The sequence below is a fragment of the Salvelinus namaycush genome, chromosome 31 (genome assembly GCF_016432855.1).
Source record: "Salvelinus namaycush isolate Seneca chromosome 31, SaNama_1.0, whole genome shotgun sequence".
In the NCBI taxonomy this organism is placed as follows: domain Eukaryota; kingdom Metazoa; phylum Chordata; class Actinopteri; order Salmoniformes; family Salmonidae; genus Salvelinus; species Salvelinus namaycush.
In genome coordinates, this window is record NC_052337.1 from 45731173 (window position 1) to 45743398 (window position 12226).

The 12226-nt window shown below is 42.2% G+C and overlaps 1 long non-coding RNA gene across 2 annotated transcripts; it reads right to left on the reverse strand.

The window, feature by feature from the left end:
• Positions 1–2962: 2962 nt before the first annotated feature.
• On the reverse strand, positions 2963–5460 carry LOC120026316. 2 transcript variants are annotated; one of them, XR_005473078.1, is made up of 4 exons: positions 5330–5460; positions 4917–5049; positions 3445–4688; positions 2963–3188 (listed from the first exon to the last, which is right to left on the reverse strand). It is a non-coding gene; the product is annotated as an uncharacterized LOC120026316 (long non-coding RNA). The 2 variants fall into 2 exon arrangements; XR_005473077.1 differs by having other exon boundaries at positions 3445–4699.
• Positions 5461–12226: the final 6766 nt, after the last annotated feature.

Below are 12226 nucleotides of genomic sequence, written 5' to 3' on the forward strand. Positions count from 1 at the left end.
GAGGGAGGGGATCCTCCAAACAGCCAGTGTCCCTGCACAGAGGGAGGGGATTCTCCCAGCAGCAAGCATCAATGCGCAGACGGAGGAGATCCTCCGAGCATCAGGCCTCATCCTTGAAGAGAGGGAGGACATCCTCCTCACAGCCAGTGTCCATGCACAGAGTGAGGGGATTCTGCCAGCAGCTACTGTCACTGTTCGAAAGGAGATCCTCCGAGGATCAGGCCTCATCCCTGCACAGAGGGAGTTGATCCTCCTGATGGACGAGGCCAACCCTCAGTGCCAGACTGGCAGCCGGCCGGTGGCTGAGCCCGAGACCCCTGCTGTTCACAATAACAGTGGAGGCTGGCTCAGCTGGGTCTTTGGGAGTGGAAGAGTTAATAAGAAGGAGGTTCATCTACCTGAGGACAAAGACAGATCTGTAAGGAATTGGTTATTAACACTATATTCTATGTAGAGACAATTGAGTGGATTAAAAATAATAATAATTGTGGCTTGCTTCACATTGCTAATATCGTCTTCCTCAGATTGTCTGGGATCCAACTCCGCACAGATCAGTTAACAAAACTGAGCCCAAGGCTGAGGTACACACTTAAATTCAATGAAATTAAAAACAGTGAACAACCATTATATTTCAACTGTGATAATATTACTAACAATTTGGGAAATGTGTTGATGTGTTTTACAGAACAAGTGTGTACCACCGCCTCCACCGATGGGGACATATGGATATCAGGGGAACACTGGCAGTGTCCCCAAAGGAGTGAATCCATACTTTTTGAAAGCAGGTGGATATTTATTTAGAATACATGTGGCTGAACCAAGACTGTGTCAGCCGATCATAGATGTCCCTGGTGGTCTCCTGCTAACACCTGTCCCACTACCAGCAGGTCTATGGGGCAGCAGATACCCTACAATGCATTACAATGATGGGACCAACTCAAAGCCTCCAAGCCATGGGCATGGACTGCTTCCTAGACAGCTCTCTGGCTTGCTCCCTCCTTCACACTTTGACCTCATGGCACCAATGGTTGTGCCACCTGACACTCTACCCTGCTGAGGTATGACTCTGGAAAATCCTTCCAAATTGTATTCATTCATCATTAACTGAGATTTTACTTTAACATAGCAAATGGCTGAAGTAGCAAGGATGTTAACTATTTTTGTCCAACAGGCCATTTGCCCAGAGTGGATTTGCCATACATAGATTTTTTTCAGCATTAAAAATGTATTAAAAGGTAATTAATTATATCTCTCCTTTGTGTCCTCATATTCACATTAATTTGATGTGTTCTATCATCATTTACAATGCTTTTTGCTTCTGCATTGCTTTAAGTTACAGAGAAGTATATATTATACACATATATTTTAGACATTACAAAAACATATTTTTGTGCATTTTGGATTTCCTACATTTACTTACTGTACAGACAAGTATATTTTATACATATCTTTAAAAAAGTATTTTTTATGTATTCCATAGACAGAACTAAATATATTTAGATGCATTTTGAATTCCTAAATGTCAAAATATTTTTTTTATGTGTCACGTGTTTATGCCCATTTATGTACATCCTGTATATGTTACCCTTCCAATGAGCTTATCATATAAACTAGAACTTGAAAAGTACGGTTTACTTCACTTTTAATCATGTTAGCACAGGTAACAGCTGTTTACAGTCTTTCTTTAGTTTTTCATTCTTACTCTTCCCAATTCACTTAAACTATATTTCTTTATTCCCCATGGGCTTCACCAGAGTACCCCCTAGTGGCTGGAACACAACTGTATTAAGCCCCTTACAACACCCCCCTGCAAAAACGAAATGTTTGTGAGTTTGGAGGGAGTTATCCTGTTCCGGCTCCCTCTAAGGGTGTGCACCGTAATCTCTTTCGGTGTGTTGAGGGGTTCAGTGGTTTTGGAGGGAGTCTGAAGTTCTATCTGGGCTGTGGGGGCTGTCCCTTGGTGGTGTCCCCCTCCCTCCTAAGGAGGAGCCACTGAGACATGTGATGAGGCCAAGGAAGATCACTCTGCAAGGACGGGATAGGACACATCACAACACTGCTGCTCATTCATATTCAAACACACCCTCAGAGTACGGACACAAACATGGACACCCCCCCCCCCACACACACACACAATGAACTTACCTGTACATATCAGAATCATACATTCGACAGCCACCTCTTCCCCCACATGTATTGATCCCCCACCTCAAACATGTTGAGTCAATTCCAGATGCTGGAATGCAGGTGCAGTAGGGCCTAGTATGTAATGATGTGATACCATGTGTACCCCATATCCTGTGTTTGTGTTGATGTTTTTTTAAATTATATTTAACTTTTATTTAAACAGGGAGTCACACTGAGATTAAACATAATTTTACAAGAGTGCCCTATAAAAGTTGAAGTCATATTGAACAACTACCAGAGAGAACCTTCTCTACATAGGAATTGCATACCATATTTTTTCCATACATCAAAATAATACTTTATTGTCAATCAGCAATTACTTACTTAGATAAGGCCTCAACAAGGCCCCAGTTAATGGTTGAAAATAACTTATTCAGTGTCAATGAGTTACACTACGTGTATAAAATATTAAGAACACCTGCTCTTTCCATGACATATGCTGACCAGGTGTATCCAGGTTAACACTATAATCCCTTATGGATGTCACTACTTATATCCACTTAAATCAGTGTAGATAAAGAGGAGGAGACAGGTTTTTTTAAATATTGTAAGGCTTGAGACAAGGACTGAGTATGTGTGCCATTCAGAGGGTGAATAGGCAAGACAAAATATTTACGTGCCTTTGAACGGGGCATGGTAGTAGGTGCCAGGGGTACCAGTTTGTGTCAAGAACTGCAACGCTGCTGGGTTGTTTACGCTCAACAGTTTCCTGTGTGTATCAAGAATGGTCCACGACTCAAAAGACATACAGCCAACTTGACACAACTGTGGGAAGCATTGGAGTCAACATGGGCCAGAATCCCTGTGAATGTTTTGTACACTCAGTACATTAATAGTATTGGTACCGTGTTCTTGCCGTAACCTGTAAAGCTGGAGCAGCCTACGAGGAAGGGGGAGGTGTAGGTGATGCCGTTGTCTGAACACACAGGGTCCCACTCCCCAGCCAAGCAGGAGCAGTCTGTTACACTCCGACAACAGGCTGCCATCGTACACCAGGGGACCTGGGGGACAGAGAAAATGGCTGGTAATAATGATGTTTAAATAATTGTTGCTGAACTATCATTGACATAGGCACAGTGACAAAACAGCCAGGAATCCTGGCTCAGTAACAACCATACTGTATAATCCCACAAGAGGGAGCCCCGGCACAAGCCCATGTGTGTTTTGGTCTAACTCTCCCTCATATTCCACTGATCAAAACTTTTGTTTTTATCAACCCACCCACCAACCAACCAACCAATCAGATGTCATATTTACCTGTTGTAGGACACGGTCAGACCAGCCACCTGAACGTTGTCACACTTAGTGCCAGACTGCAGAGGGAGGAGGAGCTAGGCCATGAAGGAGGTGACGAAAGACAGCTGGGCTCCAGACACAACGCCAAGCTTATACCTCTTCATCAGTAGACCTCCCAGGAATATCCCCACCGCACCCACCGGCAGGTTCAACTCACCTGGAAAAGTTATACTCACACATCTATAGTGCTACCAGTGTGCCGGAGTTTCATTTCCACTCATGTTCAACAAACCTACAGGGGATGGGAGAGAACAAAAAATGTGTATTTAATGCCATTCAACATCAATACTGACAGGATGGAAAATTTCAGTTGGAGCATGTCCAGGATTCTATGGCTTCGTTGAGACAGGCAGACCAACTCAGTCATTTTTTGAGTAATTTGTATTTTGAACAATCAGATATGCTCTGAAAAACAGCTGATGCAAAAATATCTAATGTGATTGGTCAAAAGACCTATTAGCGGAAAAAATATCATAATTGGGCTGCCAGTCTAAACGCATCCCTTGTCTCTCTGTCTCTGATCCAAACTTCAGTCCTTGCATCGATTACAGAAGGCTGAAAAGGATTACAATCAAGAATTGTTACCCCCTACCCGATCTCCGCCGCCCTAGGAGCCCAATTCTTCACCAAACTGGACCTCCGCAACGCTTAAAATCTGGTGAGAATCAGGGAGGGAGATGAATGGAAAACTGCCTTTAGCACCCCTAGTGGTCACTGAGTATTTAGTCATGACCTTCGGAATATCGAACTCACCGGCAATCAATGACACTCTTAGGGATATGTTGAATCGGTTCGTCTTTGTTTACCTCGACAACATGCTGATCTTCTCCAAAAACCCTTCCGGAACACATACAGCCCTGTCCCACCTCACTCAAGCAGGTTTTTGCAGGAATCCCGAGGCTGACAGGGCATTCATAGAGCTCAAGGGACGTTTCACCTTCAGACCCATCCTTGTTCATCCTGATCCTACTCGCCCCTTTGTGGTAGAGGTGGACGCCTCGGACACCGGAGCTGGGGCGGTCCTTTCACAGCGGAACGAGGAGGACAAGAAACTGCACCCATGCGCCTTTCTCTCCAAGCGGTTCTCGCCAGCGGAAGGCAACTACGATGTAGGCAACCGGGAGCTCTTGGCAGTTAAGTGGGCCCTTGAGGGGTGGAGACACTGGTTGGAACCACTGCTTCATCTTCTGGTCTCTTCTCTGCACCTGGGTCCAACCTTATCACGTCAGTTATAGCATCTCTTAATCCCTTCTCTTAACATTTATGGCCCCAAAACATAATCAAGCAGCTGACCAATTACTCAAGACTTTAGTTCTAAATTAACTGAGATTAATCAACAACTGGATACATTTCTTTATTTCTAAAGTGAAACTATCCTCCGCATTGGAGTATCTCTACAAGTACAAGTTTAACCAGTATTTCAGTTGTTTTACCGTCCCATGAAGAAGTGTGGCAGGCCTGTGAGGAAGGATCCTACAGCCATGTGGAAACAGCCCATAGCAATGAGCCTGGGCTGGTGCAGCTTCGCCCCAAAATGGCTGACCACAGCCAGGAACAGCAGGTTACCTGCAAGAAACCACAACACTACAGTAGTCACTGTTTTTTTTTTTTTATAACTAAAAATGGCATATCAGTTTGGATACTAGGCTGCAACAACATAGCAGCACATAAAACAATGTTAGAGGTTTGACTGTAGAGTCATGGACAAACGCCAGTCAATCAATGAATAGAAACAACTAGAAAACGGGACAGTATTGAGAGCAGACTCTGATTGAACCACAAAAAAAAAATGGAACATGTAGTCTGTATCTGGTTTTTACTACATGAACTCTCAAGCAACTCATACCCATCTCAAAGCTGCCGTCTATGAGTCCGATGAGAGAGCTGGACAGGTCAAAGTGTCTCTCTGAGTGATGGCACTCTTCATGTAGGTCCCTGACAGAGCTTTTGGTGAAGGAGATGAATGACAGGGCCACGATGAACTGCTGACAAACACAAGAGAGAGCACATTAGTGTGTGTTTGTCCGTGTGTATGTGCATGCGTGGATGCGTGTGCAGACAGTGTGCATGTGTAGCTGAGGTGGCCTGCAATAGTAAAAAGGACGGACACAAGTTTACATCTGCAAAGTTCTGGCGCTTTCTTTATTCTGAAGAATGTTTTTTTTCTCTTGTTCAATTGTCTATTTTCTTGTTAGTACTTTGAAAATATTCACATCAAACAAGTGCACACTTTAAAAAACACAACATAAATGCACTTTACCTAAAGCAGAATTCAAAAATGTTCCACAAATAACCCTGTCTTAGTGTATGGTTTCACATGAAAACCATAATGTATTTCACATTCATACAATAGAAACACCTATATATGAAAACATAAATAACTGAATGTTTTTCTATATACCGCTACCTCTATAGAAAACTGACAACAATACATTCAGCTTTAAGATAGTGGCACCTCCAGAAAATCGTCTCTCTCACTGTATGCACTAAAAGTCCACCAGACTGAGCGTGCTCGGCCAGTTTACCAGCTAGTGAGCACAATTTTACACAAAACCAATAACATGGAAAACCAACTCAGAAATCCCTAACAAATGGATTCTTTATAAAAAAAATCCTAGACAAAATCCAGAACAAGTAAGCTACTCAGTAAACATAGTCTCTGTGACTCGTAAATCGTTTTTTACCTCAGCTAGCATCAAGCTAACATATACTCTCACTCAATGTAAATCACGTTTCTTCGCTCACTCAGTTCGACACAAAGCCAAAACAAAACCTTTCCTAACGTGATAATATCTTGACAAAGTTGTTAAATAGCATGTTATTACATATTGTGTATATATTTGAACGTTTGGAAGTTCTGTTACATACCTGTAATAGTAAAAAAAACAGACACAGTTTACCTCTGTAAAGTTCTGATCCTTATTCTGCAGAATGGTGAGCGCTTGGCCAGAACTTGCTGTTTCTCCTGCTACAACAGTGCAACACCGCCATCTATTGGCCTGATGGACTGCTAACACTAAAGTATGTAGAAATTACAATTTAGATTAATTAAAGACAAATTGGGGGGGAATAAATAATAAATGGGTGTTTGTTTTTAGTGACTTTGTTTTCAACCCATTACGCATGCACAATCGTACATGTGCATTTTAAAGCATTATTAAGAACCTTGAGTGTGGAACTGCAGGGCGTTTACGCAAAAACCACAAATTTCACATGTGAACAACACGGGAAGTGTTCCAAAAACATGTTTTCATGTAATCTTATGTGAAGATAATCTGATAACATGTAAAGCAACATGTGATTACATTAAACTACACATGTGAAAATGTGATCACGTTGTGTTCCAAAACATGTTTTCACATGATTTCAAATCAAATGTAAGTTGAAATCATGTGGTTTTTCTGTAAGGGCAGGAATATAAGATGCATTTTGATGTTATGTTTGATGTTACATAACATTTGATTTGATTTATGATCTTGAAAATGCAATGTTCTTTGAGGATCTTCCATGTTCCTTTCCATGTATTATCCATTTTGCTTTCCCTCAGTCCTTTTCACTTTCCTTGGCAAAACAAGCTCTGTCTCCGTCAAGACTTATTCAGAGCCACCATGAATTGAAAGCAGCTTCTGACGGATTTTAGACCATTCAACAAATAGTTTTATAATGACGCGTAGACCCAACTAAACACCCTGGATTCTTTACACACACATTGAAAGCCAAAAATCTCAAATTTGGACTCATCAGACCAAAGGACACATTTCCACCAGTCTAACGGTCCATTGCACGTGTTTCTTGGCCCAAGCAAGTCTCTTCTTACTATTGGTGTCCGTCCTTTAGTAGTGGCTTCAATGGAGCAATTCGACCACGAAGGCCTGATTCACGCAGTCTCCTCTGAACAGTGCATGTTGAGATGTGTATTTCTTGAACTCTGTGAAGCATTTATTTGGGCTCCAATCTGAGGTGCAGTTAACTCTACTGAACTTATCCTCTGCAGCAGAGGTAACTCTGGGTCTTCCTCATGAGAGCCAGTTTCATCATAGCGCTTCATGGTTTTTGCGACTGCACTAGAAGAAACTTTCAAAGTTCTTGACATTTTCTGTATTGACTGACCTTCATGTCTTAAGTAACGATGGACTGTTGTTTCTCTTTGCTTATTTGAGCTGTTCTTGGCATAATATGGACTTGGTCTTTTACCAAATAGGGATATCTTATGTAAACCATCCCTACCTTGTCACAACACAACCTATTGGCTCAAACGCTTTAAGAAGGAAAGAAAGTCCACAAATTAACTTTTATGAAGGTACACCTGTTAATTATAAAAGCATTCCAGGTGACTACCTCATGAAAAGGTTTGAGAGAATGCAAAGCGGTCATCAAGGAAAAGGATGGCTACTTCGAAGAATCTCAAATATAAAATATTCTATATTAATATATATATATATATATATATATAACACTTTTCTGCTTACTACATGATTCCAATTGTGCTATTTTGTAGTTTTGATGTGTTCACTATTATTCTAAAATGTAAAACGTTGTAAAAAAAAAAAAAAAGAAAGAAAAACTCTTAAATGAGTAGGTGTGTCCAGACTTTTGACTGGTACTGTATATATTGTGATATTGCAAATATGGTACAATCCAGGGGTGCAAAGCTCTTGGAGACTTACCCAGAAAGTCTCACAGCTTTAATCACTGCCAAAGGTGATTCAACATGTATTGTGAATACTTATGTAAATGAGATATTTCTGTATTTCATTTAAGACATTTGAAAAAATAAAATAAAACATGTTTTCACTTTGTCATTATGGGGTATTGTCTGTAGCTGGGTGAGATGATAAAAAAAAACAATAATTTAATCCATTTGGAATTCAGGCTGTAAGAAAACAAAATGAGAAATAAGTTAAGGGGTATGAACACTTTCTGAAGGCACTGTATATCTGCAAGAAAGTGATAAATGAGCGACTCTTTGAAAGGGGGTCATATATACATTGCCTTATTTTTAAAAAAAAGCTATCATGCAATAATCGGCATAGTTTCTCAGACCAAATCTTCATTCTGGTTTAAACAAAGCAATCTGATCATACTCCAGTAAAATACAAGCTACAGGGAATGCAAAAAAATGGCTTCTGCAAAGCACATATACATTGTCCAATCAACATCCACACATTGACTTCATTCTTCGGGTCTTTATTCAAACACAAACACACTTGGAATAAAATGCTCTTTCAGTGTCTTGTTGTAGGTTGTGCAATGTTCAAAGTGTGTGAGAGATTAGCATTAATGTTTGTGTATGTGTGTGGGGTCAAGTTTGGACGGTCGTACATATGCAAATAGCCGAGATTGTATATTTCAGGACCATGGACAGCAGCGATATCTGTCATCCAGCCCCACATGACAGTAGACAGCGGCCATCTCATGTGAAGTTGGCACTGGGGAAATCCCATGTAATGAGAAACGAGGCCTAGGAGGCAAAAAGACTGAAGGAGAAGACTCCCACAGGAACTCAATGCTAAACTATTCTGCCACATTCATTTCAAATGTTACATCTTTCGATTTGTAAATAATAGGGAATACATCTGCAAATAATTGAAACTGACTATTCAAACTACACTGTACAGCTTTAGTGTGTCTGTGCATCATAGGTACAACTGTAAGCAATTACGTTTTCAAATGTCTGTTTAATGTGAGAAACAAAATGAAAAACACCTGTTAGACCATTACAATGCGGACTGTCATGCATTTTTACTATTACCAACAAGACAACGAAGTGATACGTGCCATGGAGTCTTATAATGGATACTTTCCAAAAGTTCCCACACTGAGCGATATTGTTTACTACACTATTATGCATACAATCCAAGTCATACGTTTGTCATTCATACTCTTATTTTTAACCGAATATCTTTGCAAAAGTGTTCATTGTGTCAATTCAGAGCTCGGAAATATTGGAATAATGTGCTTAAGGGGACTGACACTCAAGGCGCACAACAGGATAACACAACAACCACATTGTTAATTGACAATCATTGCTTTAAATGGAAGTGGTCGATTGTTTATACATGCCTATACAAATCTATGTATTTAACTTGTAAACCAAGGTTGGTCTAAGCAACATGCACCTGGATAATGGCGCCATGAATCGGGACGGGCTCCTACGTCCTCATATACACATTATGACAAAATAAAGAGTTTAATCTTTCACGAATAAAGACATAGAAGCATACCCATTTATACAGGTTCTACACATTCAATTTCTCCATGGCAATAGAATGTAAACATTCTATTTTGCGCCAAACATCGCCTACAACTCAATTCTAAGTGCAGCATATTGGACGACTCCACAGTCATTGATCATTCGCGACTTTAAGTAATTCCTGTTATCTCTAGAGCATCCCGTATATCTATAGCGCTGCATTTCTTCCCCATCTCACCATGGATAGGGTTTGGTGCATTCCGGAGTTCACTTATGGTCCCACAAAGGTAATCTTAGGAGAAATTCATTTTAGCATACTGTAAATGCCTGTGCATAATGTGCATAACAAAGCATCATTATTTTCATTATCTTCAAAGGAATTCTGTAGAAGCAGCCTTTATTTTCAGACTCTGCAGGGAGGAAACATTACAATAAACAGGTAAGATTCATCCCACAAAAACATAAACAGAAAGAGAGTTGTATTTCAAGACAGTTTAGAGAAGTTGGTCATAAGAGTTCTTAATATCACTTGCAAATTGTCAGGCATGAGCAGTTGTGAAATGTTGCGAGAGGCCCTTCTGAAAGGACATGATGTGGCATGGTCTCACACCTTACCTCATCTTGCAGAAGAAGCTCATGGTCCACTATCTGCTGCTCCAGAATCAAGGCCAGGTCCCTCCCCATGTCAACACAGAGCACATGAGCAACTGGCTGGTGTCTCAGGCCAAAAAATCCCTTAGGGAGAGGTGAGTACCACGTCACTCACCTTCACTGCAATTCCTTGCCACCAGCAGCACTCCAGGAGGTGTGGGTAATATAAACAGAAAAATCAGAAGCCAGGAAAGTTGAATTGCTCTGTGTTTTATTTGAAGGGTGTGGTCCTTCCACACAACCCTGGAGGAGGGAAACGACCTCGCTCGGCTGGTAAGAGAATGAGAGTTAGAGACATACTACAAGTCAGTGAGCTCTTTTACTGGCCTTTCAACAACGAGATAGCACAGCAGAATAGATCTGTTGTGGAATTACACTAATGGGACTTCCTGTTTCATACTGCAGGCCTGGGAAGTAAACACTTGCCTAAAAATGATGGACATAGAGCACAAGGCTTTCTGCAAGCTCCGCCTCTCCATGCACTCCACCTCGCCAGCTGACATGTGAGTTCCATGTACTGCCCTGCATATGACTTGATCCATTTATCTGGAACTACGCAGAAACAGACTAAGACAGTGTTCTCTGTGAGCACATTGCACATCGTTTAGCTTTGTCTTCTCCTTTTTGTTGATTTCAGCGATCCTAAAGTCCACAGCATCGTGGAGAGAGCTGTGAGGAGCATTCTGGGCGAGCAGTCCAATGAGCCCCTTAGCAACCTGCTCAGCCCATCTCAGGTGGTGGAGGTGGTGCCCAGGCTCCTCCTGGCCCTGTGGCTTCAGCCAGAGGAAGGCCATTCAGAGCACCCAATCCTAATAAGCGGGATGGCCGTGGGCATGGTGACGGCCGTAGTGGAGAAGCTCTCCTGCATGTTAAAGGACCCTTCCCCTCACATACCTTTCTCCCGGGCTGCTGCTTTTGACTCTGTGCGGTCGATCCTCGGGAGAATCAGTCAGTCCTTCTCCACGGATGACCTCCAGAGCCCTTTTTATATGAGCTCTGTCTGTGCCTTTGTGCCGGACGAGGTGCAGAGCTGCTTCCAGGCCCCTGCAGCCACCCTACCAGTCCCCCCTGTCCTCGCAGTGGCCGTTTCCACCACACTACCAGCTGACATCCAAGCAGGTGAATAGCAATGATAGAGAGCACTCTGACAGATTCCTGTTGTGATGACATCTTGGTGCCTTGTAGTAGAGCTCATCAGGATTGTTGTTGTCACCTATAACACAGACCAGGCTTCTTCCCACCTGGAGGTCGTGAACATCACCCCTAACACAGAGGCAGATCCGGCTTCTTCCCACCTGAATGTGGTGGACATCACCCCTAATACAGAGGCAGACCCGGCTTCTTTCCACCGGAATGTGGTGGACATCACCCCTAATACAGAGGCAGAGCCCATCTCTTCCCTCTTGGAGGTTGTGGACGTCACACCTGAAGAAAGGACTCTGACGATGGCCGTCTTCGCCACTCTGCCACCTGACATCCAAGCAGGTGAGTAACACTTAGAGAGCACTCTGACAGGTGCCGTTTGTCATGACATCTTAGCAGAACCTTTCAACTGGCCAGTGTTTAGAAGCTACGGTTTGCATGTTTACATTCTGTTCCTCTTTTTTCCCTTTCCAGAGGATGTTGCTGTGGTCATCCCGGATGTCACCCCACACGTCACCAAGGACGTGACACTGGATGTTCCATGCAGAGCTAGGAAAGGGGCAGTCCGGCGATTATTTTGCAGGCTTTGGAGGGCAGTGTGCTGCTGCGCCTGCCACAAGGAAGAGGAACAATATTAATTATTCATCAGACCTTCAAAAATGGGATTGAACCATAGACCAATAAATTATTTGCATTATAATTGGACTCAATTCTGCAATTCTGCTGAAATCAAATCTGAACACAGTTTATGAAGTG